The following is an 8441-nucleotide window of genomic DNA, read 5'->3' as shown; positions in this document are numbered from 1 at the left end:
CCTTTAAGGCAATAGTTGTAGAACATCTCATAAATGAAAACATAACGTGATAGAGTCAACTCTTGCCCGTGGGGCATAATTTATTGTTTGAAAGTCCCTGAGCTAATTAATCTTGCCTCTAAGGCAATAGTTGTAGAACATCTCATAAATCAAAATATAATGTGGTAGTGTCGACTCTTGCCCGTGGAGCATAATTTATTGTTTGAAAGTCCCTGAGCTAAGTCTTGCCTCTAAGACAATAGTTGTAGAACATCTCATAAATCAAAATATAATGTGGTAGTGTCGACTCTTGCCAATGAAATATAACTTGTTGTTTAAAAGTCCTTGAGCTAAGTCTTGCCTCTAAGACAATAGTTGTAGAACATCTCATAAATGAAAAAATAACGTGGTAGTGTCAACTCTTGCCCGTGGGGTATAATTTATTGTTTGAAAGTCCCTGAGCTAAGTCTTTCCTCTAAGGTAAGAGTTATAAAACATCTCATAAATCAAGATACAATGTGGTAGTGTCGACTCTTGTCCATGAAACATAACTTGTTGTTTGAAAGTCATAAGTCTTGCCTCTACAATGTAGTAGTGTCAACTTTTGTCCATGAAACGTAGCTTATTGTTCAAAAATCGTAAGTCTTGCCTTTATAATGTAATAGTGTCAACTCTTGCTCATGAGATGTAACTTGAATGGAAGAAATCTTAGAAAAGAACAAAAATAATAAAAATTGCGGAAAAGGAAGAAAATGAAGAAAAATATTAAAAAAATAAAAATCAAAGAAAATGTAAAAGTTGAGAGAGAATAGGAAAAAAATAAAGGTTGATAAAAAAATTAAATAAAAATAAAGGTCGAGAAAAATTTAAAAATAAAAAAATCAAAGAAAATGAAAAAACTTTTTTCTTTTTATAAAAGTAGAGTTGAAAGGTGTAAAGAAAAAAAAGTAAGGATTGAAAAAAACTAAACAGAACAATAAAAAAGAGGAAATAAAAAATAAAAAATAAAAATAATATAAAAAAAAGAAGAAGTTGAGAGGAAAGAAGTAAGGGTTGAGAAGATTAAAAATAAAAATAGAATAAAAAATAAAAATCAAAGTAAAATTATAAAGAGAAAAAAAATAAAATTTGAAAGATATAAATATGGAGTTGTTATCTATTATGAGGATCATTTATGTAATTTACTCCATTGATCAAGAGCAATTTTGTCTTAAAAAATATTAGTTAATAGGTAAAGGCTATTTTAAGGAAGCTTTTTTATTTGAGGCTAAAATTTGAAAGGTACCCCAATTTGGGTCTATTTTTAAGATTTACCTTTCAAATCATCCCCATGGACTAAACCCGAAATTCGAATTTTATCATAGGTTATTTAATATTTATCTCCAAAGTTTTTTAACATAAAGTAACATAATAAAACGTGAAGAAAGAATATACATAACTAAATTATTTGACTTTGTTCTAGAATTGAGAAATATTTATTGCACTTATAACTTTGTGCGTGTAGTTTTATGCGTTGACAAGAATTTGACCATTTGTAAGGAACATAATAAAATTTGTTACAGTGAATTTTTTTTTCATGCAAAAAGAAATATTTAGTTTTGTTATATCAAGATTTTTTGAGTGAATAAATAAAGAATTCAAAGATAAATTATTTGAAATATGGCTTAGATTCTTGAGAAAATTGGAGGAAAGGTGTCTTTTAAGTTTTGAATGAAGGATTGGTGACATTGACCAATTGACCAACTTAAAGGGTTAAACATCATTAGGAAACTTGATTAAGTTAATTATGGACTTGATTAATATTTTCAAAACTTTCTAATCTTTTCAAAAATACAAATCAACCCACACCCCTCTTCAATCCAAATCAACCAGTCTCTCTCCTCTCTCTGTCTCGACAACTTCTCTCAACTCTCTTCCAACCTATAGTTATGCAAAATTCTCCCTTCAATCTCCGGTGACTTCAATCTCCGGCAAAAAATAGTCGGGCGAGTTCCCTTTTGACTTTCAACCGTTAATCGACATGAAGGCTTCTCCGGCGACAAAAACTTCGAGTTCTTCGTTGTCCTATTTTTTTTTTCACAGGTAAAAAATTATGAAGAAACAGAGGAACTTGAGCCAACTACTCTTCTAGTATTGAAATGTGGACTAAATAAAACTCTAATTTCTGCCATTTCTTCTTCTTGTTGTCGTACTGTTGATTCAGATTTGTTGGTGATTTTTGTTCACACCTGATGTTTTTAGTGTGTGTGTGTGTATGTTGTATTGGTGTTGCTGGGTTGATTTATTGTTTGTCTTGGTAAAAATGGTGTTGCAACAGATGAAATATCTGATGAAACAGATGAAATATCTAATGCGATAAATGAAGACATTTGATGTAACAGATTAAAATCTGATGCAACTATAAAAATCTGATGTAATAGATGAACAATCTAATAGATCATTCATCTGTTGCGACAGACAACTCTTCGGTCTGGAAGAAATCTAAAAAATATTGATCCAACAGATAACTCATTTTGCAACAGATGAGTGATATATTTCAATAGTTCAGTGATCTATTTTTACTGTCTCCAACGATTTACTCATTCGTTCCAACAGGTCAGTTATATGTTGCAACAGATAACATACCTGGTGCAACAAATTAGTGATCTGTTTTTATGATTTCCAATGAATTACTCATCCACTGTAATAGGTTGGTTATATGTTGCAACAGATAAACTACCTGGTGCAATAAATTAATGATCTATTTTTATGGTTTCTAATGGATTACTCATCTGTTACAATAGGTTGGTTATATGTTGCAACAGATAAGCTACCTTGTGCAACATATTAATGATCTATTTTATGGTTCCCAATAGATTACTCATCTGTTACAAGAGGTTGATTATATATTGCAACAGATAAACTACCTAGTGCAACAGTTTAGTGATCTATTTTTATAGTTTCTAACGGATTACTCATCGTTGCAACAGGTTGGTTATATGTTGCAACAGATAATCTACCTGGTGTAACAGATTAGTGATCTATTTTTACTGTTTTCAATGGATTACTCATCCTTGCAATATGTTGGTTATATGTAATAATACATAAACTACCTGGTGCAATAGATTAGTGATCTGTTCTTATGGTTTATAATGAATTACTCATTCTTTCAACAAGTTGGTTATATGTTGCAACAGATAAACTATCTGGTGCAATAGATTAGTGATCTATTTTATGGTTTCCAACGGATTACTCATCCGTTTCAATAAGATGGTTATATGTTGCAACAAATAAACTACTTGGTGCAACAGATTAGTGATCTATTTTTATGGTTTCCAACTGTTTACTCATCCATTGCAATGGGTCGGTTATATGTTGCATAAGATAAAATACCTGGTGCAAGAGATTAGTATCTATTTTTATTGTTTCCAATGGTTTACTCATCCGTTGCAACAGGTCGGTTATATGTTACAACAGATAACATACCTGGTGCAACATATGTATGGTCTGTTGGAACTATTATTTTACCATTGTGCATGTTAGATTTACTATTATCCTTTTTTAATGATGCATTAATCAATTATAATATATTTTATGTTCCTATTAATTTAAGATAATATGACTCCCAAAAGAAAAGAAACCAAATCAAGTCCAAGTGCAGCAGCTTGGCTATATCTACCACTCTATGAGCTTGCTTTACAAGCGTTATCTCAATCAGGAGCAGAAGATAATGAACATGGGGAGGAGAAATGTTTCAAAAGAGATGATCCAAATGATAATAGCCCTTCCACCAAAGATTTGGTCAAAACCTTCAGCATTGATTGTTATCTTATGCGAATGTAGTACGATGGTGCCATAGATTTAATGGATGATTTCGTGGTTAAGTCAGCCAAGGAAAAATCTTTTGCCGCCTTCAGAAAAATACTTTGAAAATAAAAATTGGATGCTTATTTTAGGGAAAGCTTCTTTGGGCAATATCTTGATTTGTCGGAGGACAACAATGCTCGTTTCCTGATGAAAATAGTATACGATCTTCTCAAGCGTATGTTTATGTATGAAAACAAAGACAAGATGGATGAGGTGTAGATAAATTACTGTGGCATACCTGTTTATTTTGGTTGGAAGGATTTTTGCATATTTACCGGACTAAAATATTATCCTTCTTCTCCTTCTCAACTTATACCTAATCTGACCTAAAAAAATCACCCCGAACACCCAAAAAAGGCAAAGGCAAGTCGAGTGATCGTGAGGACCAGGTGTCCATTGTTGGTCCAAGCTTCAAAAACAAAAATTTGATAGAATCATTGAAAGGTAAAGGACTCTCAAAGAAGCACAGGAAATCATTGTGCTTGGTTTAGTTTGTACATAATAGTCTTTGGGCAAGAGACGTTAACAACAACATAAGCCCCAATTTAACAAATCTCTCCAAGGATCTTGAGATATTTAACAGCTATCCTTGGGGTTATGAAAGTTTCAAAATAACTATCCAATATTTGTTGACTCCGTTAACGCCAAAGACAGTCAACTTATATGGCTTTTCAGGGGCCTTCATGGTAAATATTTCTTTTATCATGATATGATTCATCATTTTTTATTCAATAATATTTTAATTTATTGGTGTTATTTTATAGGCTTGGGCATTTGAAGTCATTCCTTATTTAAGACAACAAGTGAACTACCAGGAAGAAGTTTCCTGTCCAAGAATTCTGAGATGGTTGTCAGCCAAAACTGATAAAAATACAAAACTTTTTGATCTTTTCAATCCCCGAAGGAAGAAATAAGTCCAATTCTAATAAAGTTTTTGTTTTAATTAATGATTATTTTAAATGATTTCATCATCATTCTAATATATGTACTGATTATTTTAGATTGTCCATCCGTAGCTTGTTTCGATCAATCAAGAGTTGAAGATGCCATTTTTTATTATTTTACGATCTGTGAAAACTTTATCAGATCCTAAAGTTGTTGATGGAATAAAAAAGAATTGCTTGGAGTAACAACCATTAGAAGAAAAATAATTTTGGAGGGTAGGATTGTTACTGCTGATGATGGTAGTGGTAGTAGTGCTGCTGTTGGGGCTAATGATCCTCCTCTTACAGTTTTTGAAATAAAAATCCATTATGATTATGATCATACTGGTTGTACAAATTTTTCTCCATATTTTGTCACATCTAGCGAATGTTCTGCATGCAAACGTCAAGACTGCAAGGCAAAACATGATGGAGTGATTAATGCTATTAATGCACTAACTGCTTCGGTGAAGAAAATGACATCTAAGAGGGATGTCATTCCATAATAGAGGATTTCATGTCCATACACTCCACTAAAGATCAAGGTGGCTAAGAGAAGAAGGAAAGATACTTTTAAGGAATCATCAAGCATCGATAAAAGCAAATTTACAATGCCTCTATCTTTGTCTTGCACTATTGTTCAGTGTACAAGAGCCACAGGAGAGCAGCATGATTCAAAGAAGGTGAATGTACATAATCTGTTTCAACAAACAAACAGGCTCATATCTGTTTCAATAGCTGATACATCTACTGAAAATTATCAAACAGATATATACATCTGTTGCAACTGTTGTCTAATCTGTTACATCAGATGCGTTATCTGTTGCAATAAATGGGTCATCTGTTCAAAATTATCGTACTGCTCTGATTTACCTATTCAAATTTGTCCCAATAGATGATTTATCTGTTTCAATATAAGGCTCATTTGTTGTAACAGATAGACAATCTGTTGTTTATATGTAATTAACATTAATAATTTCTAGCTTTCCAGGTGGATGTTACAGTAGAAGCCACTGCTGAAGAGCATAATATCACAGTTGATAATCCATCAACTGCTTCTAAAGAAGAAGACGAGAGAATGGAAGAATTACCCGTTTAAAGGGTTCAACATCTCGAACGAGGCTCCAAAAAAACTAACACAGTTGATCAACGACTATTTAGAATGGATTGTCGATAGGCTGTTAAAGTATCATGCTGGCAAGTGCATAAATTAATTTTCAAAGATATTGGTTTATACGATTTTTATTGTAAGAATGTGACATTAACACATATAAATCATCATGTAGAAAACAAAACGACAAATGCTCCAAAGTGAACGAATCAAGTCTTGGTTTTGATATGTTCGACTTTTCTGTTGCACATTCCGAATGAAGAATTGGTTCTATTTGATGTCACAGCCTCAAACTTTCTAGAATGATTAGGTTTAAATGCCATACATATTACTATTAATTAATACTTTATTTAATTGCATCTGCATATAATTTTTTTCTTCACGTAATCTAAAATATTTGATAATATATGCAACACATCGATGCCATTTTTTACTATATTTGAAAGAAGGCCAAGTTGCAAACACAAGAACAATATAGATATACGATAGATAATTGTTTGTAAAAAGTTTACATCAATAATGCCTACGATAAGTATTGTCAACAACAGCTGGAAGTTTTCCTAAATGAGGAATGCTTAATCAACATCATCAAAGGTTTTAGCATTCCGGTTGGCTTTCCTTGACATTTGGTCTATGAAGTGTACATCCTAATCCATTGTGGTGATGAATTCCATTAAGTGTTGGTTGTCGTCGTTCTAAAAGAGAGGCGCATCCGAGTTTATGACTCAATGTCGCGAAGGTGATGTTCCAGGCCGTCATCTGAGATATAAAAGATGGCCAAAATATTGCCTACTTACCTTGATATGCATGGTATTTTGGACCAAAAGGTTCGTACTGATTGGTCGACGATTGAAGCATACCGGGATAAAATTAGTAATCCATTTGATGTACAATATGTTGAAGGAATTGCTAAAATAACTATTAGTAGCCTGTAACTTTAAGTGTCATGATTTAGTTTTATTTCACAAATTTCACAACGCTTGAATGAACGACAAGATATGGATTATCTATTTTTTTAAAACGTAGGGTTTGCGATCTTTTTGTTACTGTGTACGCCAAGTATTGGAGAGATGGATTACAAGTACCAAATGATGGACTTGATGCCGGATTACTCTGCAAAAGATATGCTAATCTTTTATGGAAATACGGAGAAGAGAAAGCTCAAAAGCCGTATGCAAGCGACATTAAAGATCCACAATGACCAAAGTTGAATTTCGCAGCACCGGATGAAGAACAACTTGTCCAATTGAGTTGATCTTTATATCTTGAGTTCATCAATGTAATAACCTATCCTCATACCCATAATAATTTTTTCATATTTCATTTATTTGTTGAGTTATTTCATGTAATTTCTGAAGGCTTCAACTTATTTTATGCTGTCTATGAATATAATTTAATCCTTAGTTTTGAACATGTTAATTGAAATGGAATACTGGATTCAAATATTGTAACAGATAAAACATCTGATGCAACAAACGACATATCTTATCAAATAGATTTAGACATATGTTGCAACATGAGATGCAACACGTAGGTCATCTGCTGGAAATTATATAACAGGTCTTCCTACTTTCTTGATTTTTTCAATAGATTACCTATCAGTTGCAACCGATAGATTATATGTTGCAACATATTGGATATGTGTTGCGATAGACAGACTGGGAAACATTTATTTATGCAACAGATGACCACCTATTCTAACAGATAATCAATCTGTCACAACAGGTATTATATCTGTTACAACAGATATACTATCTATTGCATTATAAATATTCAACTTGGCCACTATAAAATTATTGCCACTACATGTAAAGTGAAGTGGCTTAAAATAAAAAATTATTATTGTGTTCATCTCCGTATTTGTACATATTCTTCTTTATACACGGGCTCCAACCATTTAGTTAGTACCCCATAAGCTCAGACCCATTGCGTCTTTCCCATAGCAGCGTCGCACATATCGGTCATTTCTGTGCCGATCAGCAAACACTCGATGTATGCAAGCGAGTACGGCCCACACGCTGTACCAGTTTTTTTGGGAGCTGGATGTTCTTATTTCAAACTTTAAAATCCCATGATTCCTTCGTCAAGAATTCAGCCATCAAATGAACCATCAGCTTACTCTGCGTCAACAACTTCAAGAGTAGCTGCATGTGGGCTAAAAATGTGTCCTCGCTAAAGATAGGTAAGTTGCAGTCATAAACCTTAATATTTCCCTCGTAGAGTAGTATCTCAACAATAAGAAAATGTTTGACTTCCATGTTCATGACTTCAAGGATTCTCTTTTCCATGGTACAACTCTTGTCGTGTGATATGGCCCCTTCCCACTAACATATTTAATCGCTTCTTCATCCTATTGGAACGTAGACACTAACTTATCAAATACCAAGCCACCGAAATCATCTAGCTTATGGAGATCAGCGTACCTATCCTTGAAATTATTGTAGAAGTTGAGGTCTATTATTCTATCGGCAACATCATAAGTATTCGGGTACGCTAAATGTCTGCCCCTCATGAGGCAGATAATTTCATCAACATACTGTGGTATAAGAAGACAATTTTTAAATAGGTTAGTAATTATAAAG

Source organism: Capsicum annuum, chromosome 7 (assembly GCF_002878395.1).
Source record: "Capsicum annuum cultivar UCD-10X-F1 chromosome 7, UCD10Xv1.1, whole genome shotgun sequence".
Taxonomy (NCBI): Eukaryota; Viridiplantae; Streptophyta; class Magnoliopsida; order Solanales; family Solanaceae; genus Capsicum; species Capsicum annuum.
Note: the sequence above shows the minus strand (reverse complement) of the source record.